Source organism: Lonchura striata, chromosome 17, assembly GCF_050655825.1.
Source record: "Lonchura striata isolate lonStrDom1 chromosome 17, ASM5065582v1, whole genome shotgun sequence".
In the NCBI taxonomy this organism is placed as follows: Eukaryota; Metazoa; Chordata; class Aves; order Passeriformes; family Estrildidae; genus Lonchura; species Lonchura striata.
In genome coordinates, this window is record NC_140719.1 from 11,645,729 (window position 1) to 11,672,809 (window position 27,081).

A 27,081-nucleotide genomic window follows, 5' to 3' on the forward strand; every position below is an offset into this window, starting at 1 on the left:
GAGCACTGCAGAAAATCCTGGTTTGGGTTTGGGTTCGTGGATTCCTGCATTGGTTTGGGTTGGAAGGGAATTTAAATCTCATCTCTTTCCACACCAGAGACTTTGCCCTAGCCCAGGCTGCTCCGAGCCCTGCCCAGCCTGGCCCTCAGCCCAGCTGCAGCTGAAACTCCACGGAACTGTGGTGGGTCATTAATTGCCTCCTTCCTAATGAAGGGAAAAAAGGATTCTCCATGAGGACACCCCCAAAAATGTCCTTGCACGAGGAACAAGAACCGCCTGGAAGTGGAAGGGAGAAAAAGTACAAACCCAAGGAAGTCACTTCATCCCATAGCAACAAGCCCGTTCAACAGGAGGAGCATGTTCACAGCAGAGCCCTAAAAAAGGAGCTGTTAAAATAAACATTGGCATATCTCACACCTCCCTCTTCCCTGAAGGATGCTCCCTGGAAACACATGTGGACAAACTAGGGAAGGGAAGGAAAATAGGGATGAAGGGGGAGATGAGAGGGATTCTAATTAAGTGCTGAAATTAATCTCTGTTGTCTTTCAGTATTAATAAGTTTAATGATTTGGTGTCTCTGTTGTTCACTGACAAATCCAGAGTCTTTTACAGAGGATCTGATCATGTTATCCCTTTGCTTTTTATATCCTAAAATACTCCAGCACTTTCTGTGGAGTATTTGCCCTACATTTCACATTTTAGAAAGGTGACAGAGGCCACATAACCTCTCTGTGAGTGCCCTTCAAGCTTCAAGTTCCAGGGGGTTTTCCCTGCTTTATGTGTGTTGCTGTGCTATGTGGAGGGATAAAAAAATCCCATTTTTTCTTTTATGAACTGGAACAAAACTCCTGGAGCCTTTACAAGCCTGTGCTGGCCCTGCTTTGGGTGTCCTAGGGTGGATACTTGGAGCAGCAAAAGTCTCTGCTCTGGGAAATCCATTTCAGTTCTGGGAAATCCATCTCCCCTCCCTGTGGGAAATCCATGTCCCCTCCCTCTGGGCACAGCTGGGAGGTCACAGATGCTTTTTGGAAAGCCCAAAATTTCCTACCTGCGGGCAGGTATCGCACCTCATCTCCAGTGACAGCCCAGACAAGCAGAGTCAGGTTTGCACATGCTGATCTCCCAGGAAAAGGCAGGATAATGGGATTTTGGAGTTACCATCACACTTGCACTTCCATCCCTTCCTCTTTGCCCTCTCTTTGTTTAAATCTTTGGATCAAGGCAGGCCCAAACACCTGGAAATGTGATCAGAGAGTGGGGCAGTGATGAGACAGTTCATCTTCCCTCCACACACAGCGCTGGGAAATAAAAGAAGCTTCAATAAATCAAATTGGCCCTGCTGTGGAAGCAAAAGCAGCAGCAGGTGGAGGGGGAAGTTTGCTCTGGCTCCTGTTCTGGGGTGCCGTGGGTTTTTCCATGCTCAGTCCCAGCAGCAGGGCTTGGGAATGTGGGAGACAGCCAGGCCTGGAAAGGCTCACTGCTGCTGAAGTGTGGGCTGCCATCCACACCTTTGGGATAATTCCCTTTTACCCTGGGAACGGGTTTAGCTCTGTCATGGGGCTGTTCTCAGTGGAGCTCAGTGGGCAGCAAGAACAGCCAGGTTTTCCTCGCTCTCCCACCATTTCTGATGGATGCTCAGGTGCTGAGAGATCTCCTCCCAGCCCTCAGTCCAGCTGCTTTTGGAGGAGCACCAAGCTGGGCTTGAAGCTGGGAATAGCAAAAATTAGGTGACCCCTGACAGGAAGAAATGATGATGTCTGCTTTAGATTAGAAGGTTGAAGGATTTGTTTTATTAAAATTACACTATATTACATTAATATACTATTTAAAGAGATACTGTGCTATTCTACGTACTTCTTATTTATCCAACTAATTAACAAACTGGTGATTCTCTGCTGAGAGTCCAACACAGCTGGATCCCATTGGTCACTGATCCCAAAAATCCTTCCAGAATCCAACCCAGCCATCACTGCAGGTGAACAATCCCCACACCACATTCCACATGGGCAAAACAAAGGAGCAGAGAGAAAGATTGTTTTCTCTTCTTCTCTCTGTGCTTTTCCTGAGAGACAGAATTGTGTCTGTCTGTCCAGAGAAGGTGAATGCCACATGGGAGCAGGGTGGTTTGGCACCTGCACCCTGGGGAAGGCGACCTAGGGGGGTGGCAGAGCCTTCCCTGCCCTCCAAAAAGCCCAACCCTGCAGGACAGAGCTCCAGCCCCACGCCGCAGGTTGGACACTCCACCTCCCCTTGCATAATCACCGGCCTGAGGGGGGGAAAAAAAACCTGCTAAAACTTCCCACTCACACATCCAACCCACCCCGAAGGTGGCCCTGGTGGGACAGGAGCTGGTGAGGCTGCCAGGAATAGGTGGCAATCCAATCGTGAACGCTGCAGCCCACTCCCATCTGCCAGAGCAAAATCCTGCCCGAGGGAAAGCCGGGAGGGACGGGCTGCTCTGCATCCTCCCCTGGGCACAGCACCTGCTGCACTGCCCACCTTCCCATCCCCAGCAGGGTGGGCAGAGCTTTTCCCGAGGCAGGAGGAATTGCTGGCTGCAGATGGGATTGCTGGAATGCAGACATCTGGCTGCCACCGCCACGCTTTGCTCCAGAACGCGACGTTGGCAGTGGTGTGTGAAAACATTGATGGAAGATGAAGCCAGACACTGGGAGGAAGGGAAAAAAAAACAAACGTGTAAAACTTTGGAATTCAGTATTGTGCTGTTTTGAACATCACCGTGTGGGTTTGGAGTAGGAAACAGCAAGGGGCTGGTTGTGCTGGTGGAAAAAATCAGCAAAAATCAATGTATGAATCAGGGTCCCTTTGCAGCAGCTGTGCTGACACAGCTGTGGCTGCTCCAGGGGTGTGGGACCACCCTGGGGTCCTGTTTTGGGGCAGATCAACAGCTCTCAGCTCCCAAATATCCCCAGGCTGCCTCCTGCCCAGCCCTTTGGGTGGCTTTGCTGTGGCCTGGGTGGGGTTGGGCTGAGCGAGGTGGTGATGTCCCCACCAAAGCCTGGATTTGCAGGTGCTTCTGTGGGTTTGTCAGAAGGGGGATGGATAAATGAGATAAAAGAGACCTCAGCTCTCCATCAGCCACCTCTCAGAGGACACCTGGCTTGGCCTGGAAGGTGAGAGCAATCCTGTGGGATTTGGGATGGTGCACAGGACTGGGGATAACCACCAGAGGAAAAAATAAATAAATTTAACCCCATAAATCCTTTTCATCAGCTGCTTTTGTCTCCTGTGCCTGAGAAGCTGGAGCAACCCAAGCTCCAGGTGATTTATGGTGGGTCCCCCAGGAGGGAGGGAGAGGCAGGAGCAGCTCCACTTGTGCTGCCACTCTCTGCCCCGAGTGAGCCCATCATTCCTGGCAGTGCCCAGATAATTCCTGGCAGTGCCCAGATCATTCCTGGGCATTTCTTTACCCCTCAAAGTGCTGCCTTTACTTTTCTCCTCTAGGGCTGTGTTATCTGTTATGTGCAGTAGATATAATTTGCACCATTTCTAGTATGTGATATTGAATATTTGTTGGAGTATACATGTTTGTATTAGGAGTCCCCCCCAGCCTCCAGGAGAAATCTGGTGTGTGTTGAAACCTGATTTACAAACAAAAGGATGTGGCTGGCCAGGAGATGGGCCATGTCCAACATGGAATTCAACAACTCAACACTGAATTGTTCTCCCTCATCACCAAAAAAGAAAAACTTATTAACCTATGGACTCTGAATGGAAGAAAAGATTGCCGAAATCTTGGCCTCAGGTGGAATTTTCCCTATAAAAACCACTTGTGCCAGGATGGAGGTGTGTGGGTGTGGGATTCCTTCAAATCAGAGGGTTTGGGCACATTGCAAAAGGCAGCCTCAGAAACAGCAGGATGGTGATTAGAGATAAGCAGTAGCTATAAGATTTGTCAGCAGAAAAATTATACAAGAAGTAGAAAGAAAGGACAAATAGAACAATGGTCTGTGTATTAACGTTTGGGTAGAATAACTCCCTGAGTTGCCAAAAAGTATCTCTGGTGAGATATTAGGAAGTTTTAAGCTTAATAATGGAGCTCTGTGCATTGTATCTTGAGGTTTACAAGCAAGTATTGTATTCTAAATAAGCCAACATTGTTTTAACCAAAAATACATGTATTTATAGTGATTAGATAGAACTGCTGTCAATATACTTTTGCTTTGTGTGACTGGTCAAAAAGTTTATAAAGTAAGTTCTTGGTTTGCTGCCTGGGATGTGAGCTGCTGGCATCTTCCCATTGTTATAACCATGTAATGAGAGTGATGATAAAAATAAACAGCTCGAGATGCGTTCCCAGCAGTCCTGCCCCGTTGGTGATTTGGGGCATGGGGGAAAAGCTCTGCTGAGGCTGACTCCTTGTTGCACACCCAGCACCAACCCCAGGTTCTTTTCCTTGTGGCTGGCTAGCTAGAATTGGATTGCAAACGCAATATTTTATTTTTCCATTTGAATTTTTGGCTGGACGAATTTTCATTTATAACATTATCAAAGCCGCGCGGGGAAAACGCAGCGCCGGGAGCTTGGGGTCAGGGCAAACACAGCCCCCTTCCCCTCCCAGGGATTTTTGGCAGCTGGGAAGGTGAGTTTTGAGGAGCTGGTCCTGGGCAGAGACCTTGCATGTGTACAGCCAGTGCTGATTCATCTGCCTGCCACTGGAGACAAAAGAACATCTCATTAAGTCACCCGTGTATAAATAAACGTACAAGGTACAAGCTCGGGAGCACAGAACAGCCCTGGAAAATCTCAGAAATGCACAATTTGCTTTTCTTCTCTCTGGCAGGGCTGCAGCTCACCACTGGGACCACCCTTTTGTTCAGAAATATCAAAGAAGGGGATTTTTCTTATTATTATTTTTCTGTTGCAGTATTAGTTTTTTAACATCAAAATTCAGTCATTTCCTCTTTCCCTGCAGTTCAACCGAGTCTCAGGTGCACCAAGGCTTTGATAACCCTCAAATACTCCGAGCAGGACTCACTTCCAAGGGTGTGTGGGTTCTGCATCCTTTTTTTTGGTTTTTTTTTTGGAAGAGGGAAAAACAACAGCAAGATCAAGAAAAACAGAGCAATTAACTGCTGCCCTAATTGCAGCGCTGATGGCCAGGCTGATGCGCCCGCAGCTGCGGGACAGCACCAGCTCTGTGTGTTAATTAACCTCATTAAAGGCCCTTGAATTGGGCTCAGAAAGGAGTGGGACCCTGCATAGTCCAGAGTGGGAGTTGAGAATAATTTGGCTTTTTTTCCCCTGCAATCCCCAGTTTGGGAATAATCTGACTTTTTTTTCCTGCAATCCCCAGCTTTGCTGTGGGGGTTTCCCCTGCACATCCCTCTGCTGCAGCTTCCCAGGATTTTCCCATCCTGAGCTGAGTTCTCCTGGCCTCTGAACATGCACAGGAATCAACCTTTCCCCGTGGAAGTCTTTGCCATAAATCCGTTTATTTTTATTTTTACGGCCCTTTCCCCTTGCTGTTAAGGCACCAAGAGATGCCTTTGTTGTGTTTTGAGGCAATTAATTTTGATGGCATAACGAGGCTGATAAATTACCACTTCAGCCAGGAGCTTTAGGTGTTTGTGAGTGTGGGAACTCAAAATGTCCCTCAGACATTTTTAGAGGTTCCAGGCCCTGGTCAGAAGCATTTGAGACCCTGGCAGGCAGCTGGAAACAGCTGTGATTTTGGGTTTGAACCATGGAATGATTTACCAACTTTGGAGGTGGAACAAGAAGTCACAAAAGTTTAGGTATTATAGTAGAAGTAGTCACAAAGTAGAGGGAAGAATTTTTTAGTGCTGTACAGGGGGGTTTTAACATCTGTACAGGGGGGTTTTTACTTTGTACATGGGGGTCAGAGGTTTTAAGATGGAGGAAAGTGGGCTGATCCTGTTTCTCCTCTTTCTCCTTCCTCACCTCCATGTTCTTGGTGATGTTGGCACTCACAGATTGGTTTAGAGTAGAAAAGCACCATTTAACATAGGAATAGGCATTGGGAAAAACTGTGAACATGTAACACGTAATGTACCATATAAAAAATAGAAAATCACCATTTAATACAGGTAATAGGCATTGGGGGCAAACTGTAACCATGTGCACCCCCCCTGCTGCTTTTTGGGGTGCTGCTGCTCCAGCCCACGTCCCACGCTGGCCCTGCAGGAGTTGTCACAGTTCCAGGCTCAGAGGCAGCTGCCTAATTGCACCAGCGATGTTTTTTAAACTTTTCCTACCTTTCCTCCATCTGATAAGGTCAAGCCCACCTTGAGGACAACTGCTCTGCTGTCTTTTCCTCTTTGGGATCCACGGATTGTGCAGCTGCTCTGACCTTTTCCATAAACCTCGTTAAAGGTGACCAAGAAATGCATAAAATGGATCTCCCAGAGCAGTCTGAAGGAAGGGCTTTGGGTGTGTTTTATTTGTCATGCCAGGTGTCCCAAAGGATCATTCACAGGGGGAAGGTTCTGGCTGCTTTTCATGGAAAATTAAGGTAAGTAGGGACAGGCAACCTGCAGGAAGAATATCCCTGGTTAAACTGGAATTTTATGGCTAGAAAATACAAAAATAGCAACCAGACTGCTCTGGGCTCTTCAGCAAGGTGGGTTTTTCCTCCAATTTTTTTTTTTTTTCAAGTTGGGACTGACTCTGCTGAAGGAATGAAAAATTGGGCTGGATTTTCCAACGTGTCCTTGCAAGGCCATTGCTGTGACCTGGTGGAGACTTCCAAGGGCTTGGCCGTGCTCCAGGTGTGAGGCTGAGAGCTCCAAAATGCCCCTGGGAGGCCCTGGCTCATCATCACCTGGCTGCTGGTGCAAAGCAAGGCCACCAACACCAACACCACGAGCTCAGGGCTTGTTCTGCAAGGGAGGAACCAGATCTGGGACCTGGTGACTGCAGAGAGCTACACTGACCCATTTTCCTCTGGCTGGTGGATCCAGGCACTGGGAAAAGCTCCATAGCAACTGGATGTGCACAGTTTAATGATGAAATCCCCACGGTGCTCCCTTGGAAAGATAAATGGATCCAGGATGTTTTCCCCCCTCGCAGCCATTAGGAAAGGTCTATATTTAGAAGGTCCTGTCCCACTTTGCCGTGTGCCAAACAGCAGCACAGCCCGGGGAAGGGCAGTGAGTGGGATGAGCAAGTCCAGGACAACACGTGGAACATCCTTCCAGGAAGATTTGGGAGCCTGAGGAATCTTGCTGGTTATCCCATGGCATTTTGGGCGGGCGTTTTTCCCTCCCAAAACCAGCGCCAGGCACTCCTGATGGTGGTGGTGGCATCTCACACCCTCTTGAACTGTGCAAATATCACCAGGTGACCCAAGAGCCCCATCCCAGGTGTTAATCCCAAAAGGAGGAACAGATCCAGCAGTGCTGGATCTGTGAGTGTCACCCCTGGAAGATCTCAGAAAAACAAGGCAGCAGAGCTGTGTTATTGAGAATATTTTGGGTTCTTTCCTGGTTGTCTTTTCTTCAAGCTCTCCACAGCAGCTCGGGTCAGCTCTTATTACCTTCAGCTGTCCCTGCTGTCCCCTGGCACAGAGCAGTGAGCCACAGACAGTGAGAACTTTGAGATGGCACGATAAATAAAATAGATGCTGTTATTGCAGCCCTCTCCTGTTTGCTGCTGCCATGGTTTCTCGTCTCTTCTCTGACTTATTGCTGATGTCTCCTGTCAGCCCAGCTTGCCTCTCTCGGAGATGTGATTTATGGGCCGGGGAGGCAGAGCAGAAACACGGCAAAATTGCAAATGAGGGTGCTGGAGCCTCAACTGCTGCGGAGCCACCCCGTTCCTTCTGCTTCCAGGAGTTTGTCCCCTCTCATCCCCGTTCCCCTGCAGCCAAGGTGGTTTGGATGCGGGCAGGAGACGCAGGAAAGAGAAACCAGAGCTTTGGGAAGTTTGTCCTTGCTGGCAGCCCCTGCAGCACGGCAGGGTGATGCTATTTTCACTCCCTGGGCTGAGGCTCGTGATAATTGAAAGCTGCTCTGCTCCATCCTGCAGCATCCTCAGGCTCCAGGCTCCTCTCACCTGCTGCCAGCCCAAAACCTGCGAGGAATGTGAAAGTGCCGAGCAAACAATCCTCGATTTTTGCTGGATTTCATTGTAAGAGCAGGGCTGGGGAGGGGGGACTCGTGAGTCCTCCGTGTCACCCTGCAGAGCATTCCCAGGAGTGTGAGCGAGTAACTGCGTGCTGGGAAGGGGAGAGAGAGCCCAAATCATTCCCTGTAGAACTCGGGGAGAAGATGAGAAATGAGGATTTGCGTTAGAAATGAAAATTAAAGCAGTGCATGGTTTCATTTCCTTGCACCGAGCAGCACAGGAATTCCAAAGGCTGCTCCGAGGCAGATGCTGCTGCTTTAATCTGGCTTTTTGGCCAGTTGTGCACACATGTACCAGTCCTGCTTGGATTACACTTTTCAAAGATTACAGCTCAAATCCAGCAGGGCTTTTAATGCCTGGAATGGGGCAGAGCAGCTGACATTAATATATTCCAGAAGTGCAAACCCAGGCAGCGCTGGGATCATCATTAGAAAGTCTGATGGAGGATTATAATAAAACTTGGAGAAATCAGCCACACTGCTGGGGATTTTTTTTTTTTTTTTTCCCCCTGGGCCATGGCACCCACTCATCGAACAGTTCTAGATCCTGGATAATTATTCCAGGGAAAATCTGATGAGTGGAGCCACTCTGGAATGCTGATGGAGGCTGCTGAGCCTGCCCAGGGGCTCCCACGCAGGGAATCCCAATTGGTGCCCTTGGGAGCCACCTGAGTGGGAGCCAGTGGAAACTTCAGCACGGGAGACTTTGCAAATGCACAAATAAACAGCAATTTCCAGGAGCTGGCAAGAGGAGCCAGGGAATTCTGCTGCTTTGTGTTGTGTTTGTGGCTCTGGTCAGTTGAACATCCAGCTGAAGAGATAAAGCTGCTGTATAGGTGCATTTATAGAAATGATATCTAAAGATTAGGTCATTTGGGGTGCCCTAGGAATCCTAAGATCCCCAGGGGATTCATCCTTTGGAATCCAGGCATCCCTAGGAATGACTGTATTTTCCCAATCTTTTTCCTGTTTCCCAAGATATGGGACAATTGTTGCAGGAGATGGAGTTGTGGGGGTGACTGAATTACCATTTATCAGCCACGATGTAGAACCTTAATCAAAATACACAAAGAAAAAAAACCCAATTTCTTTATTTTCCAGTCAGCTCAGGAAAATCCGGGTGGTGCAGAGATTCCCCACTCCTAGATCAAAACATGTTTGCCAAAATACAAACCTGACAGAGCAAAGCAGGTAATTGTCCCTGTCAGCTGAGCAGGGGAGGAAATCTGTAGGAAAATCAGAGTTTCCTTGAGCAGGGAATGCCAGCTGGAAGTGAAGCTGCTCTGCAGCCACGGCAGCAATGCCATGAGCAAGGAGGTGCCCCCAGAGCCAGGAAATTTCCTTTCCTGGGGTGTCATTCCATCTTTTCTGCCTTGGGAAGGGTTAAATCTCTGCTGCCCAGGCTTGTTCCTCCTCCCATGTGGAGAGGGTGCTAATTGAACTGAAAGGCCCAGGGATTTGCAGGAGAAACAGGTGAAAATTAATTGAGAAATGAGGAAATTGGCTTCCATGTGCCCAAAACCATGAATTCCCCCACAGTGAGGAACACCTTCCTCTCGGTGGTTTGGTCAGGAAGCTGGACCTGGGACCAAATTTGGGACAGTGTGCTCAGTCTGTGACCTGGACAGAGGAATCCTGGGGTGAGTACATCCCTCCACAATTTGTCCTTGGAGCAGCTCCAGCGTTGTGGAAACACAAGAAGTCCCCAGTGTTCCCTCTCCAGAGCCTGGGTGTGGAGGCTGTTCCAGGGAATAAACTGGAGATCCTTGAGGTTCATCCATCCTTCTGTCTGCTTTGGGTTTGGGACATTGGTGGTGTTGTTGTGACATGGGGGAGGTGAATGTCACCTCCAGTCTGGGTGTGCCCCAGTCACTGGAGGAGGGACACACCAGGTGTGATGGCACCAGCAAGGAAAGGTCAGACTCCTGTTAAAATGTGTTAAAATCCTGTTAAAATCACCTGGGAAGGATTTTTGAGGTGAATCAAAGCGAGTTCAGTGCTGCTGTGTAACTTCTCTGAAGCAACAATTTTAGTGTTCAGTGGAGCTCTGTGCATTCTATCTTAAGGTTTACAAGCAAGTGTTGTATTCAAAATAAGCAAGCATTATTTTAACCAAAAGTACGTGTATTTATGGTGATTGGATAGAACTACTTTAGCTTTGTGGTCCTGGTCAAAAAGTTTATAAAGTAAGTTGTAACATTAAGTTCTGGGTCTGCTGCCTGGGATGTGAGCTGCTGGCATCTTCCCATTGTCATAACCATGTAATGAGACTGCTGATAAAAACAAACAGCTCGAGATGCGTTCCCAGCAGTCCTGCCCCGTTGGTGATTTGTGCACAGCCCCCAGAGCATTCCTTCCCTGGCTGGGCTGGGGCTTGCACAAGGATTCGTGGCATGAGGACACCTGGCAGAGCTTCAGCAGCTCCGTGGCTGTGGCCAGCACTGGCAGGGATGAGCTGAGCTCAGCGGAGCCCTCTGAGAGCTGAACCCTTTTATCCCATCCCTGTCTGAAGGTAGACAGGGCTCAGGATGGCTCTGCTGCTGCAGAGTGAGGGGAGTTCAGTTGAGGACTCTGCCTTGAGTCATCTTGGCCGAAAATCACTCTGGGTAAACTTTCCATTCCAGCAGATTGAGGAAAGCAGAAATGAAGCTGCTTTGGGGATTTTGGGGGATGGCAGAGCCTGATAAAATATTGAAGAGCCAGGCCATCTGTAACTGCTGCATGGGCTGGGGAGCACAAACACCAACTGGGCAGAGCAGGAGGCGCTGCTGGCCTGGCCTGATGGACACCCATCCTCCAGGAAAAGTGGCCAGGGTGACAGATGGCACCGTTTGCTAGGAAATACATCCATTTTCCCCCGTTTTTTTGGCAGTCTCACAGTCAATAATGTGCAGATGAGAGGTGGGAAGGCCCAGCACTGGACTTGGAGCAGAGCTCTGCTGTAGGGCTGTAACTTTATTTAAATAGATTGTTGTTACACACGCTCTTATCACAGCAAAGAAGCGAAGGAAACTTTCCCCGTGGATTTGGGGTTGATGTGGGACAGAGGAAGGAGTTGTAATGAGATTTCCATCCTGGGATGTGCAGTCCTGCCTCCAAGCACTGTGATGAGGAATTGATGTCCCCTTGCTCCGATCTCTCCCGGGGGGCACAGGACACTGCGAATGCTCTTGGGTCCATCTAGTGGAATAATTAGTCTCAAGCAATGTGAGAAGCCAAATTAAATCCTTAATTACCATTTCAGCCCCGAGACGAGATGCTTCTTCCCATTTTTTTTTTGCCGAAGAACGAGCTAAAGTTGGGTGCAACGCCAGGAAAGGCGAGGAAGTTTCAATTTTCACACGCAGATTGGAGAATCCTTGGGGGAATTCAGCTCCTTGTTCCTGCTGGGCTGCAGGGAGGGTGGAAAGAGCAGCAAAATTTGCAGCACAAAGGGATTTCTCAGGTGCTGTTTGCTTGAGGTGGCCCGTGGCGACCAGCCACTGGGTCCTCCTGCAGAAGGTGACAGTAAACAGGCTGCTCTGCTGTGTAAAGATGTTGAATGGGTTAAAAAAAGGAGGAAAATCAACAAATATTTACAGCTGGGAGCTCCTAAAGGCAGGTCTGAGAGGCAGAAGTGGGGTGAAGTGGTTGGAGAGATCTCCCCTGGCTCTGCTGGGATGTGGGATAGAGAAAAGGTCAGCAGGGATGTGGGAACTGGGTAAAGAAATTTCCCTTCGTTGGAATCTCTGCGTGGCCAATAGGGCAAGGCTGGAGCAAAATATTTCAGGTTTCAAGTGTGATTTAAAAGAAATGTAGAGTTTTAAGATGATTCTTTTTGACATAAAAAGCAAAACGTTTCTCCCAGAGTCCTACTTGTGCCCATGGGGATTTTGGAAATCCTGGAGAGCCCAGATGTCCCAGGAGGGTGAGAAATATTTTTTGGCAGCATTCCTCCCAGCTTGGATGCAAGGACAGATCAGGAGCTCAGGAGAAATTCCAATCCCAAATTTCCAGGGCACATTTTCATCTTCCTCTGCTTTTGTCACCCTGTTTGCACCTTGCCAAATAAGAGCTTTGTCCTCTGCTCTGTTGGGACTCCCGCAGAGTCTTGCTCAGCCTAAAGTTAGTCTGGGTCTGGAAAAATAAACCTGAAGTGATCTTGGACTCTACCTGAGGAATTTGCTTCAATACCACAGCATGTGCAGGATTTAGGAGCTCCCAGGTGAGACTTTGCCTTGGTGACCTTTTGGTGCCTTCCATCCTTCCAAAATTTGGGATGGAAGGATTCCAGAGCCCCAAAAATCAGTGTTCCCAGGCCTTTCCTCTGCCTCCTTTCCAGGCAGCTCTGGGAACGCATCAAATCTCTGATAAATAATGAGCTTTTTCCATTCTTCTCCCCAAATATTTTGTTTTCCTGCCAAGCTTGCCACAGGTGAAGCGTCTCCTGGCAGAGGGGAAAATTCCAGGGGCTCGCATCACGTTTTTGCATTTTCTCTTCCCTGTGTTTCCCAAACATCTTTTAGACTTTCTTTAACCTTTTCAAACTCCTCACTAGCAGGGCTCGCGCTGTTATTTCCACATCGAGTTGGCATTTTCACAGGAAAATAGCCTTCCCATAAAAATTGGGCATTTATTGAAGAAAAGAATGGATTTTTCCATTGGGGGAATGGGAATATTGGCTCCCCAGCCAGGTGGGCACCTTGAAGCTGTAAACTGCCTCCCTCCAAAGACATTTAATTATTCTGGAATGATTTTTTTTGTTGGTTTATTTTTTTTTTCTGTAAAATATTCCACCTTTTTATTTTCTCTTCCAATTTCAAGCCAACAAATACAAAATAAATCAACTCTCAATTATTTCCCCCCAACTGCTTCCCCCAGGGCTGTGCTGCGATTATGTGGAGAGAAATAAATTTGGTTAAACAATGGTAAATTGTCCTGAGCTGCCTTTTATTATCAGGAAGTTGCTTTGGCAACTGGATAATTTGCTGATTTTTTTTTACATGATTTTAGTCCCTTGCATCTATTCATGAGATTATTCCAAATGTTATATCAGTGCATTTAAATTAAGCATGAAAGTGTTTTAGGGCTTTTTGCAATGATTGCTTATTTATTTTATTATCAATAATAAATTTCAACCCAAAGCTTGAAGCTTCCCCTTTCAAGGACAGTAAAAAGGCAGGAGAGAAGCAGCTGGTGGCACATAAAGAACAACGAAACAGGGCTGGGGGTGTGGGGAGGCTGCAAAGAAACTGAGCTGGGATTTCTGGGTTCTTCTCCTCAATTCTTTCTCTTTTCAAGGGAAATTTGTCTTCTCTGGGCTCCAGAGCTGTTCCAAAGGAAAGGAATTAAGTTGGGCTGAGGTTGCCGTGCTGTGAGGGGAAGAACTTTTGGTAGGACTGGTTGGAAATGTGGCTCTGTTGATGTTTTTAATGACAAAATTTTGATTTTCATAGAATTGCCGGAGGGTTTGGGTTGGAAGGGACCTCAAAGCCCATCCAGTGCCATGGCAGGGACACCTTCCAATGGCCCATGGTGCTCCAATATTGTAAATGCAGGTGAACCCAGTGGGAAAAAATGACTCAATTCAGAAGGCTGAATGATTTCTTTATTATAACTACACTAAAATGCATGAATATACTATATAAAAAGAGGATACTAAAACTACATACTACTTTCTCTGACTCTAACACAACTCGTGACCCTCTCTCTGTCCAGCCCAGGTGGGTTGGATTGGCCACCAGCCTCAAACAATCCTCACCAGAATCCAACCCAGCACTCACCCCAGGGAAACAATTCTCCAAACATATTCCACATAGGAAAAACAAGGAGCAGAAATAGAAATGGTTTTCTCTTTCATTTCTCTCTGTGCTCCTCTATGAGAATCCTGAGAGGGACAGAAATGTTTGCCACACTCCAAGCTGACCTTGGGCACTGCCAGGGATCCAGGGGCACCCACAGCTGCTCTGGGCACCCTGTGCCAGTGCACAGAGTAAATTTCAGCCACATCTCTATTTCCTCTGATATTTTCCTAGTCTTTAATTCATTACATTTATGTCAGAGTATTTTTTTGGATTCATTTTTCCATCCAGGCTTCTTGGAGCAAGGAGAGAGGCAAAGCAGCTTCAGCTCTGCCTGGTTTGGGATTGTCAAATATTCCCTTCCCCAGGTAAATCAACATCCTCACAGAGAATCAACCAGCACAGCTGGAGCAGCCTTGAGCTCCTCCTGCACTTCCCTGGGCTGCCCAGCTCCCCCCACACTCATCCATGGGCTGCCTAATTGGGAAATTGATTAATTGACTGGCGAGATAATGGCCTCTCTTCCTGCATGGCTGCATTAGACTCTGCTCCTGCAATGGAGATTCCAGCACAGGAGCCTTGGAGCTGCACTGGCTTCAAAGGAAAAGGATTTCTATCGGATTTCCCTGGGGTTTATAGGATTGCTTGTAGAGAATTTGCAGCCCCATCCCTGGCAGCGTCCAAGGGCAGGTTGGATGGGAATTGGAGCAGCCTGGGAGAGTGGGAAGCGTCCCCATGGCAGGGGGTGGAGCTGGGTGATTTTTGAGCTCCCTTCCAATCCAAAGCAGTTTGTGATTCCAGGATTTTCCTGCACGAAGGGGAATGAATTAAAAGAGAATAAATTAAAAAAAAAAAAAACAATCAATGCACAAAAGGCACTCAGATGTGGCTGGAGTTGATGTGGGATTTTCCCCCCACAGGAGCCGAGGCCAATCCTCCTGCCAGATGTTTCATTCCAGCAGAACAATGTTGACACAAACCTTATTTCCCTGGAATATTCTGCCCCTTTAGGTCTTCCCTTCCCGGCTCTGGTTTTTCCTGCATTCCCAGCTCCAGCAGATGTGTAATGAAACCCCTAATGGGTTATGACAGCCTGGTGCTTAATGCTCCCTTTCTTTGGGGTTTGGATCCTCTGCTGGTTTGTTTTTCAATTACCAGCTACAGTTTTGGTGACAAGGACACTGTTTCCAGCATTTGGTAATACAATCTTTATTATAATAATTATTTAAAATTAGAGGGCGAGTGGAAATGCTGCTGACAGTGAGGGATTATATTAGTGCTGATTAAAGCCACTGGCAGTGCAGGCAGGTATTAATAGACTGTTCCCTGCACATATTTCCCCCAGTCTCTCTCCTGGCTTTTATATTTTATATTTTAGCAGTGCTGCTGTCCAGGGCATTTAACAGCAGTGTCAGGACCCAGCAGTGGGATTATTCCAAAGGAGAAGGCATCAGGCTGGGCAATATTTTTCCTGCAAGTTCCTGGGCTGTTCTGGTGCTCTGGTCCAGCCCCAGCAGCTCTGAGGAGCAGGTGAGGGATGTTTTGGGCTCTTGAGGAACCAAACTGGTCTCTACTGGAGCATTGCAGCGCTCAGGTTGGAGCTCTGTGGGATTTTTGGGTGAGATTTTGCTAAGATCCCACAGAGGTCACTTCCCCCCTCACTCTTGCCTGATTTGAAAATGAAATCTCAGGACTGGCAGGTCTGAACACACTTTGTGAATGTGATTTGCTGTTTTGTTGGTGTTCTGGAGCAAACCCCTGGCTTTGTTTAGAATCGTGGAGTATTCTGAGCTGGAAGGGACCCACAAGGATCATCAAATCCAATCCTGGCCCTGCACAGGACCCCCTAAAAATCATCCCCTGTGCCTGAGAGCCTTGTCCAAGTGCTTCTTGAATTCTGGCAGCTTTTCCCTGCCTTGAAGCCATTTTAAGTTCTGTGTATCATGCCTTGATCTGATCTACTGCCACTTTTTCCTGGTGCCATCAGCATTATTTTCCCAGGACAGGAAAAGAGGCTCCTTTATTTCACAGAGAAAAAGACTTAACCCTGTCAGAGGAGGCAGCAGAGGGACAATTCTTTGGGGACAGCAGGAAATAAATAACCCAGCCACTGCCAAAAGTGGCTCTGAGTAAAGACCAGGGGGGCTGAATCACCTTGGGGCAGTGTAGGAGGAAGAGACAAACCTGAAAAGTTCCTGCAGGGCTGAAGGATGGGGGGAGCAGACAGGGAAGGAACAAGAAAAGCTGGATGGGGTCAGCAGAGAGGGAAGAATCAAGGAAAGCTGGAGATGGGGTGAGCAGGGAGAAAAGGATCAGGGAAAGCTGGATATGGGGTGAGCAGAGAGAAAAGAGTCAGGGAAAGCTGGATATGGGGTCAGCAAACCTGGATATGGGGTGAGCAGAGAGAAAAGGAAGAGGAAAAGCTGGATATGGGGTCAGCAGAGAGAAAAGGATCAGGAAAAGCTGGATTTGGGGTGAACAGAGAAAAAAGGGTCAGGGAAAGCTGGATGCAAAGCAAGCCAGTTGTTTGCTGCCCCATAGGATCCTGAATTTCTGCTCTTTGGTGCAGATTGGCAGGAGAAGTCCCCAAAGCCCAGCCAGCCTGGCCTTGGACACTTCCAGGGACGGGGCAGCCAGGTGGGAGATGGAATTCTCTGTGCTGGAGCAAAGCTGCTGCTTGTGGGCTGAGGGTGACTTTTCCCCGAGGTAGGATGGCTCCTGTTCCCAGTGTCAGGTTGATTTATGCTCCTGGAGACAAAGCTGGGCTGAATTCCCTCTGTATGAGAGGCACGTGAGCCTGCCCGTCCCAAGCTGGCTGCCAAACTCTTCATCTTGCAGGGCCTGTCCTCCTGTCATGCCCTCGGGGCTTTCCTAAATCTCCTTGGCTTGTCTAGTAGAAAAAATAAAAAAAAAATTTTTAAAAAATTAAAAAAAGAGCAGAGCTGACAGCAGAGATCTTCCTGGAGGCTTTCTGAAATCCAAATTAATGATGTCACCTGTGACAGTGCAGAGCACTCCCTCCAACACCTGTGAAAGACAAAAAGGTTAAAGAAAAAGGCTTAAAAATCAGGAATTTGGGGTCTGTGATTGCACTCTCCACTGTCCTTAAGGTGGGATAGTCCCCAAATGCCCATCACAAAAGAGCAATGCCTTGGGATAAGGTGAAGTCCTGCCTCTCACTCCAAGTGTAGGAGATGAATTTTAGCAACAGGGATGGAGACTCTCCTGTTTCATCTGTGCTGCATCTTGTCTTTCCCTGGGGTAACGTAGAGGTGAGGACAGAGAGGAACCTGCAGGATGGAGGCTGGGCCACCTCAAAACACGGGCCAGAGGCCAATTAAAGAGCAGCTGGACTGGAGCTCCAGGCCAAGTGGCACACTGCTCACTTGTTCCACTGTTTCATAAGCAAAATGCCCTGCAAGGTTAATGAAAGTGCCAGGCAAGCTCAGCCAGGGAGAGGCCAGCTGACAAAAACAGGAGCTGACACTTCCCAACCAGCTCAAGAGTGAGAATTTGTTTAAATGTAATTAGTTAGTGGAGAAAAAAAAAAAAAGAAAGAACAGAAGAATCCCTCTGGAGCCCAGGCCCTGTGAGTGTTTGCTGAGCCTTTAGATTGAACCAATACATCTTCCTGCACTCGGGGAAAAATCCTCTCACCTCCTCGGGGGGATGGATGAAGAGCTGGTGCCTCTCCCAGGGTCACACCAGAGTCCTCCAGTCCCTGAGGTGCCATTCCCAGTCCCCGAGGGTGCCCAAGGGGCAGGAGTGCAGGGCTGGCACTCCCAGGGGGAATTTTTGGTGTCATTTTCCGAGGGGCACTTTGGCCCCAGGTGTAAAATGCTCACACAAGCCACTGTCACCAAGCCCAGCCCCGTGGGGACCTGCAGCTCTGCTGGCGACTTCCTCAAACCCTGCTCCGTGGGGACTTTGTGTTTCCAAGGGAATTTTCCAGCCAAATCTTTTTTTTTTTTTTCCTTTTTTAACTCCTTCTGATTTCCCAGCCATCCCCTCCCTTCCTTTACCTCTTGCTGGTTTTTGTTTTGTTCATCCTTTCATTTTGGATGGTGAGATCCCCACATCTCTTCCTGGCCACCCCAGTGATGTCACGATTGCCAGCACGCTGACAGGTTTTTGGGGTCCCTGGCTGCTCTCAGCCTGGCTCCAAGCCCTGAAGCTGCTCTGCCCCAGGGCTTGTCTGATCTCCAGCTCAGGAACAACCTCTCCATCCCCTCCTGTGCCCCTCCCAGTGAAGGATGCCCCTCGATGCTTCTGTTCCCACCTTTCTGAGAGTGCCAGGGAAATTGGGATTGCTGGGCTGCCCAGGGGACGTGTGTGACAGAAACACGAACAAATGGCCGTGTCAGAGCAGGTGACAAGCACGGGAGCAGATGGCACCATCATTCCTCTCCTTACTTGAATTCCCTTCAGAAGGGAGGAGAGCAGAGGCTGCAGGGCTCAGGAGGTGTGGGGCTCTCCCTGGCACCTCAGCACGCTGGGATTTGGGAAGAAGGGAGCTCAGAACTCAGAGGGATGAGGTGATGTGGGGCTTTAGCTGGTGCCCCCTTGGATGGGAAGTTTTGAGGATGCTGTGAGGCCAGGAGGGTGGAGGGGTGTTAAAGGTGGCACCCCCAAAGACCCCAAGGAAAAATTCAGTGGTTCCATCTGTCCTGAATTTAGAGGGGCTGAGGGAAGCCCTGCACATCCCCCACAGCCCCTTCAGTGCCTTTCAGCAATCCTTTTAAACCAGCTTGGGTCAAATACTGAATTTTACCCTCCTCTCCCCATCCCTTCCCTCCCCCACCAAGCAAAGGGCGTGAAAATTGCACGTTCTGGCCAGAAATTAAAACAAACCTCTCGCTGAAGCCTTTCATCATTAAGTGTTCATCACTTTGGAGTGTCTCCTAAGGTCAAGAGCATTTTGCCAGAGCCATTCATCAGCCAAGCTTCTGGTGCACTCTGCAGAGCTGTCCCTCAGGTGCCAAGGTCGTGCAGAAATACCCCGCTGAGGTGACCTGCTCATTACTCTGGGAAACAGCTTTTTGTCAATGAACGGCCCTCAGTGAGCATTTAATTTGGATTTAATAAGGCATCTAATGTTTGTTGAAAAGGACACTGTACCTTCAAGGTGTTTGTCATAATTGGATGGAGGATATTTACCCACAGCGTTTATTAATAAACCCCTCAGAAGATGGAAATTGAAAGCAGCTCCTTTAATGTCCTTGCTACCCAGAGGGATGGTGCTTGAAATCAGAGGAATCCCAGCTCCCAGGCTGCACCCAGAACTGGCAATGCTGGAGCTGGCCAGGGTCTGCATCTGATTTTTGTCACTGTGCGGGGAGATGGGGACACCCAGGGGGATGGGGACACAGGGACATCAGGACACCTGTATGGGCACGCACATCCCGGGGCTGGAGTGAACCCCCCTCAGCCTGAGCCTGTAGGATCTGCCGTGCAAGGAGGAAAAAGAGAAAGCCCCGAGTTTATTTTTGGTGTCTCTCCTTCCACACCTCCTTCCAGGCATCTGTGGTGGGCAGCTGAGGCGCCTCTGCCCCCGTGCCAGGGCTGTGGTGGCACCAGGGGGATCCCAGGGAGCTCTGCACGAGCTGTGCCAGGGAATAGCAAAGCCTCATTGTCTTTTTATTGCCCTTGGGATGTGGAAAACTTTAGGACTTGAGAAAATGGGGGGGGAAAAAAAAGGAAAATAATGCTTTAATGTGATGCCTCAGCCAGTGAACCGGTGAGGTTTGTACTCCACAGGAACAGGGTGGGATCAGGACTGGGCTAAAATAGGGATGGGATTGTCACTTAAATAGGGACAAAAATGTCACTTAAATAGGGACTGAATTGTCACTTAAATAGGGACAATATTGTCACTTAAATAGGGACGGGATTGTCACTTAAATAGGGACAAAAATGTCACTTAAATAGGGACGGGATTGTCACTTAAATAGGGATAGAATTGTTGCTTAAATAGGGACAGAATTGTCACTTAAATAGGGACCAAATTGTCACATAAATAGGGACAGAATTGTCACTTAAATAGGGACAGGATTATCACTTAGGTAGGGACGGGATTGTCACTAGGGACAGGATTGTCCAGGTGTGCTGCAGGCTGCAAAATCCATTTGGGAATGGCACAGCCTGCTGAGGAACCAGCCCTGTGCCTATCCCACATCTCAGCAAGGGCAAGAAAAGATCCGTCTCTCAAATCAGAGCTACTTCCTACCAAAACCCCACCAACCATGGTGGCAGAGCATCAAAACGTCCGATCCTCCTCCAATAATTCACTTTATTTTATCCACTGCTAAGTGAAGAACTGCTTGTGTGCCATCAACACAGAAGGGAAAAAAAAAAAAAAAAGCTGATATTTAACTCCAAAACGACGTTGCCAAAATGCAGAGATTCATTCCGAGGATCATTAGGAAGAGTCTTAAAACAAGCCAGACTAATTTCAGGCTGTGTTGTTTGGGAAGCCCTGACAGAGAGATGGATGCTGTAGGAAACCATTAGGAATGGCAATTCATTTTTAATCCCATTACCCTGCCACGCATCAGTTTTTAAATCAAGGGCTGCACCTTTCCAGATAATTCCTGCTGTTATTAGGTGCCGCTAAAGGGGGGGAGAATAGGTAGAATTAATTCTAAATATGTGCTATAATGTTAGATTGATTCCTTTATTAGCACCTTTTATAGTCAATTCTCTCCGTGGAAGGGCTCTGTCATATCTCCTGAAGACACAAAAAGATGGCCAGGATGGTTTCAAATGAAGCCAATAAACGGAGGAATTGGAGAATGTGGGGTATTTAACAGCAAATCGTTATGGATGGGCCACCAAATTGGGGAAGCAGGGACTGAATTAAGGCTCCCGAGATCTGACATCTTATTTGCAAGATAAAAAGCAGGTCCAGCTTGGGGACTGATGAATAATTCGGAGGTTTTAGCTGCATTTCTGATGGTCCCTTCAGTCGTGGGCTGCTTTGTTCTAAAGTGATGAATCACCCCAGGTTTCCTTGTATCCTCCCTCACAGCCACTGTCCCAAATTTTAACCTTTCTCCTCCACCCCGTTCCTGCAAAGCACAACCAAAATTCTCTCTCAGATCAGCTTGTATCCATCCCAAATCCCAAGGGCCACGGAAGCAGCTACAATTTATTAGCAGCATCAGTGTATTTTACTGCTCATCTAAGAATATCATTAATATTCTTTCATCACCTTCTCCACAGCTTTAAAACCTCCTTCATAACATTGAGCTCACGCCTGACGAGGAGTGAGCGAAATTTCAATTTTTTATCGCTCAGAAAATCCCTGTGTTTTCACATTTTGCCATTGTGTCATAACATCTCGGAGGATGGGATGTAAAAATCCCCCAAAACCAGATTTCAGGTGCCCTGGAACATTTCATTTGTGATTTTCCCCACTTGTGCATTTTCTTACTCCAAAGCTGAAATGATTTGGAGCTGGTTGATTCAATTACCCCACTGTCACCAGATTCTGAGTCACTTCAAGATTGGTTTAATATTGAAAAACAATATTTCCCTCCATCAACACCTTCCTGCTGAGGGTGGTGCCCAGGACCTCAAGGTTTTAATCATCCCTCTGCCTGGCTTAAAACCCTCTTCTCCTTTTTTTTTTTTTTTTTTTTTTTTTTTTAGTGTAGGAAAATGACAATTTCCATGGGAATGTTGTTCCATGCCACGGATGCTGGTTTGTAGGGATTTATTCCTGCAATGGGAGCTCCTCAGCAGGTTGCAGCACACAGGAGGGAGGGATGCAGGGATGCAGGGATGCAGGGCAGGCAGCTCATGGCCAGGAATTTCACCTTCCTCATCTCCTTTCTCCTATTCCAGTGCACTTGGAGCCAGCTTTCCTAATTGTTTTGCCCTTTGGTTTGGGCTCAGAGGTTTTTTTTTAGGTGAGGATTTGTCCCCATCCTGCAGGAACTGGGCTGCTGGTGGCCCTGGGGTGTGTTTGGGCCACAGGAATTCTGACTCAGGATGATCCATGGAGGAAACACGAGGCCTCTCATCTTCCCCACAAGCATCTTTTAGGATCCCTGAGCTGTTCCCGATGAGCAAATCCCCTCAGACACCCCCTGGGCTCCCCCAAACTCACCCCAATTCCCTTGCGGGGAGCATCGCTTGTGCCATGAGGAATTTGGGGTGTCTGGGTGGGATTCCTAAAGGAGCAAAGTCTCCAAAGGCCAGGGCACCTCTGCAATCCAGCAGGAATCCAGGGGGTTGGAATCCGTGTACTTGTCATGTAAATGAGTGTCCTCAGCAAGCTGCAACACAGATCCGGGTTTGAATTCCAGAGCAGAGTGGGGAAAGGGCATCCATCATCCTGAGTAATGGATTTCCTCGGACTAATAGACCTGCTCCTGCATTTTCCAAGGGCAATGTCTTCACTCTCCCTCCTTGCCCTTCCTCACTGGAGGCTCTCCAGGGGGAGAGAGAGAGAGGGAGATGAGGTTGGGATGATCCCGGAGTGCAGGAATTGCAGTAGGGCTCTGAGGGACCAGGGAATGGGAGAACAAGTTTCCCTGTGTTCCTTGTGTCCTTCTGAGGGACAGGGGAATGGGGGAAGAGTTTCCTTGTGTTCCTTGTGTTTTTCTGAAGGATAAAGCAATGGGGAAAGAGATTCCCTGTGTTCCTTGTTTCCCCCTGAGGGACAAGGCAATGAGGGAAGAGTTTCCCTGTGTTCCTTGTGTTTTCCTGAGGGACAAAGCAATGGAGGAAGAGTTCCCCTGTGTTCCTCGTGTTTTTCTGAAGGATAAAGCAATGGGAGAAGAATTTCCCTGTGTTCCTTGTGTTTTTTCTGAGGGACAAGGCAATGGGGGAAGAGTTTTCTCTGTGTTCCTCATGCTGCTCTGAGGGACAAGGGAATTGAGGGAAGCATTTTCACTGTGTTCCTTGTGTTTTTCTGAGGGATAAAACAATGAGGGAAGCATTTTCCTGTGTTCCTTGTGTTTTTCTGAGGGACAAAGCCACGGGGGAAGAGTTTCCCTGTGGGGATCCCTGGATGTGGACGGGAAGAGGTGCCTCAAGCAGCGGGCAGGGAGGAAGGTTCCAGCAGGAGCTCAGTGTGATTCTTGCAGTGCAAACATTGTTCTGTTAAATCTGGGCACCTCCTCCAATAAAACACGGGCTGGGAAGAAGCTTTGGCATCCTCCTGGGAGTGGGAATCACCAGCACCTCCATCCCACGGAGCTCTGCCCGTCCCCTCCATCCAGGCAGGAACGGGACCTGGTGCCTCCTCCTGAGGGAGAAGGTTCCACCACTGGCCCAGCAGCAGTGGGGATTTTGTGGATGATTTTATTTTATGGACGGTTTTGTGGATAATTTTATTTTATGGATGATTTATGGATGAATTTATGGAGAAGCAGCAGTCAGGAACTCCAAGGCCTAGCCCAACCTGGGCCTGGGCTCTGGTTTATCCACAGCTCATTCCCATTCCTGTAAAACCCAGGAATTCTGGTGCTCCATGGCTTTGCAAGACCCCACAGCAAATGATTTATTCCTGGGGAAGTGCTGCAGGTGCTCTGGGTGGAAGGGAACGTTGTAATTGTAAAGCAAAGCCATTAAGTGGCAAATTGGATGAAACCTTCCCCTAAATGAACTGTGTTTCAAAACACGGCCTTTGCAAAGGCTGTTCCTGCGTAAAATGAATTTACTTTTGAATGTTTCTTGCTTTAATCTCGGTTCTTAAAGAAGATTTACAGTCTCATCAAGTCCTGAGAGTCAATGTTAAATTATTGTAATTTATTCCACATTATGTTGCGTTAGTTTTTGCCACATATGGTATGTTACATTAATTTAGCTAATGTATGCTAATTTTGAGCTAAATTTAAGTCACAGTACCCAAATAGTGTGGAGATTGATGGCTTAGAAATTAATGTCATAATAGGAATAATTAATAGTAATAATATGGAGACTTTGGCATTGCTGCTTTGGAATCCTGAGCGTTCCAGCTGAGTTTATTGTGTCTTTGCAGCGTGACTACTGACTACTCAAAGAGGAAAGAAAGAGACCTTGTCTCTCCTTTATGGGGCCATATATCAGCCCCATAAAACACAATCCCAATTCTTGATAGCCCCGTTGCAGCAGAAATTGTTGGTCCCTGTGGCAAAGGACCTCCGAGCTCAGTAATCTTTTATGCCTCTAAACTCCACAACAGCTGGACATTAAATCTCTGGGTTAATTCAACAAGTTTCTGCATTTCTCTCCATAAAGATTTTTTTTTTTTTTCCCCTTGGGAATATGCAATGGCAGGGCAGGGCTGTGGCTCTCTCCATCCCCTGCTGGCACTCTCATGATGTCAACGTTGCTTTCCAGCCTGTTCCAGGTGTGATTTTCCATCTTCTCCAGCTCCCAAGGGGCTGTGGAGGAGTAAAACACCCGCTCAGGCTCCTTCCCACCTCCTGCCTTTTTCTGGCACTCCTCACTCACCAAATCAGGTGGGATTTTGCCCAGGAAGAGTTTGACTGGTCCATTGTGGTGTGAGGGGAGCACAGCTCCTTCCCTGGAGCAGCAGCCTGGTGGCTCTTCAGAAAGCCCCAAACCACCCCAAACTGCATTTTCTGGTTAAAATTCCATTTGTGCATTCAACCTGCCCTGCATTTCCAGAGTTATTAGCGTGCACATTAATTACAACAGGCTTTGATTAAAGGCAGGGACTGGAAAAGCAGATTAACATCCTCCTGATTTTAAGCTTCTACGTGAAACCCAGCTCAGAAAAACCCTCTTGTTTTGGGACAAATAAATCCTGCACCTTGCAGTGGGCAGAGCCTGACCCACCCTGCAATCCTGTGTCTCTTGGCTCTGCTGAATTATTGGGACCTCTGGAGATTCCCTCTGTTGCTCTAAGCCTTTTTGGTGTTGTTATTTAAGAATATTTAATCTCGAGGACAACAGGGAAATATGAAATCGTCCTTTGTCCCACTTTGGTGGCTGAAATGTTGTTATGGGCAGGGAGGGAGGAGGGCTGGGCCAGGGGATGGAAATAGCTGCTGAGAAGGGAAATTTCCAGCAGGGAGAGGAGCTGGAGAGAGCCCAGCCCCTCCTGTGTGCAGCAGGGGTGAGAAATTGGGGGAACTGAGGGAGAAATTGGGGGACTTGAGGCAGTTCAAGTGCATTCCCTGAACAAACCATGCTCTGAGCTGTGCCCTGGAGCTCTCTGGCCCATAAATCTGGTTGTGGCAGGAAGGAAGGAGCAAGAGGATGCTCAGTCCCTCCTCCCCAGGGCATCTCCACCAGGGGCCATCCCTGTCCCAGCCTGGGGAAGTTGTGGCTTCAGGCCAAACCACAGATTTGTTATTTGATATTTATAGCTGCAGAGCAGCCTCCTGGCTGTTTCAGAGGCATTTTTGGGCCCAGTGCAAGCTTTTTTGGGGCGTTTTTTGACCTCTCGCTCCTCTGCACAATCCCAGTTGGCATCACCAGGGCATGTCCAGGATCTGCACTGGCTCCTCTGCCACATGGAAAATCCACAGAGCAGCAAAATCCCTCCTCGGCCTCTCAGCAGGAACCTGCTGAAGCCTCCAACACACATCCCTTTGTTTTTTTTCTGCAGAGGGGGAATGGAAAAATATCATATTTTGTTCCAAATAGGATATCTGCAAACTATTGAAAACCCGTTCCCTGGAAGCCCAGGCTGATGTGAATAATAGGTTTTGAAAATTCAGTGTAGGCAACCCAAAAGTGGGGAGGGGGGGGATGATGAAAGGAGCAATAAAACTTGGCCTGAGGCCCACGTCTTGGTGGCCCTGCAGGAACTTGCCTGGTGACAATGACAGAGATTTTGTAAATGGATCTATTTGTTATTGGCAGGCACCAGCAGAGAGCAGGAAAATCAGGCTCCCAGCAGACACAGCCCTGTCTGTTCTGCAAAATATTGTGTGAAATATGTGCGTGGACATGGAGCAGCTTTAGAGAGATGGCCTCATCTGATCTGCCTTTCTGGGGACTGAAAATCACCCTGAATATCCAGTGTGGCCCTGCTTTCTCCCTTTCCAGGTGCTGGATCTGCACTGGGATGCTGGGATGTGCTCCTGGCCCTCAGATCCCCATTATTGATGAGAGTGAACCCCACAGAGTCATTTTTTCAGAATTACACACCAGAAGAAAGGACTCTTTGAGCAGCCAGGCTGGGAATAACTGGAATAAAATTCCCCAGCCTGTGGGGAGACAAAGACCCCTCTGGGTTTGCTTTTTGCTGCAGATTTAGGCAATGACACCAGTGGCTCAAGCAAAGCCAGGCAGCAGGAGCCTGAAGGAAAAACCAGCTCCCACTTTGCCTTTTTTCCTCCTCCTGGCAAAGCCTCTGATGGAAAAGGATTTCAGCTCCTCCTGCCAGATGGTGAAGTGAACCAGGGGCTGCAGACAGAGCTCGCCTCCAGGCTGAATTGGAAATGCCTCAGTACATTTATTTTGGTCCAGGATGCCTCCCAAGAACTCGGCTCAGCCATCCCAGAGCAATCCCACGGATGAGCAGGGAGCTCTTCCCACAGAGATTTTCCATCAGTGGTGGCTTGGATTCCCTCAGGTGGCTTTAATTCCCCCCTTTAATTCTCATTTGCTCTCCTGATATAACAGGACAGCTTTTTCCTCTCTCCTTGGGCTCCAACCCCTGTGTTGTCAAGAAAATCTTTAAAAAATCCTTTATCCCTTTGGAATTGTTTACAATCTCCTCATCTGTGCAGCTCTGCAGCTTCCCAAGGGAGGGCTGGGAATGGGTCAGAAGCTGCCAAACCATTTCTCCAAATTCTTTCTCCCCCTACCAACCCGTTGGATGCCTTGGGAAGGGATGTTCACCCTCAGCAGAGGGAAAAGAAATTTATGGAAAGCAGTGCTCTGCTGTTCCCTCAGTTTTCTGTATTTCCCTCTCTCCTGCAGGATATTTGCTCTGAGCAGAGGCTCCTCCTGAGCTCAGGTGCTGCCGTGAAGTCATGTCCCCACACTTATGACATCAGTGGTTGGTATGGCAACAGCTTGGGGGGAAAAAAAAAAAAATTCCTCTTTTATTATTGTTTAAAGGGAATTATTCAGCGTGTCCCAGATCAAAAGCGCAAATATCTTGGGATGCGCCTCTGAGGAGCAGAGAAACTCAAACAGAGCCCAAAAATAGCAATATTTGGATAAGCTGGGTGACAGCCAGATTGTCCTGTGCTCATCTTCCTGTCTACATTATTCAGGGCCTT

The 27,081-nt window shown here is 48.1% G+C and overlaps 1 long non-coding RNA gene across 1 annotated transcript in view; it reads left to right on the forward strand.

Annotated features, from left to right (window-relative positions):
- Nucleotides 1–27,081, forward strand: part of LOC144247408 (uncharacterized) — a 53,607-nt gene that overhangs the window by 7,931 nt on the left and 18,595 nt on the right. Inside the window, exon 2 of the long non-coding RNA XR_013341112.2 lies at nt 98–26,859. This is a non-coding gene — a long non-coding RNA (uncharacterized LOC144247408). The remainder of the gene's footprint in view (nt 1–97; nt 26,860–27,081) is intronic.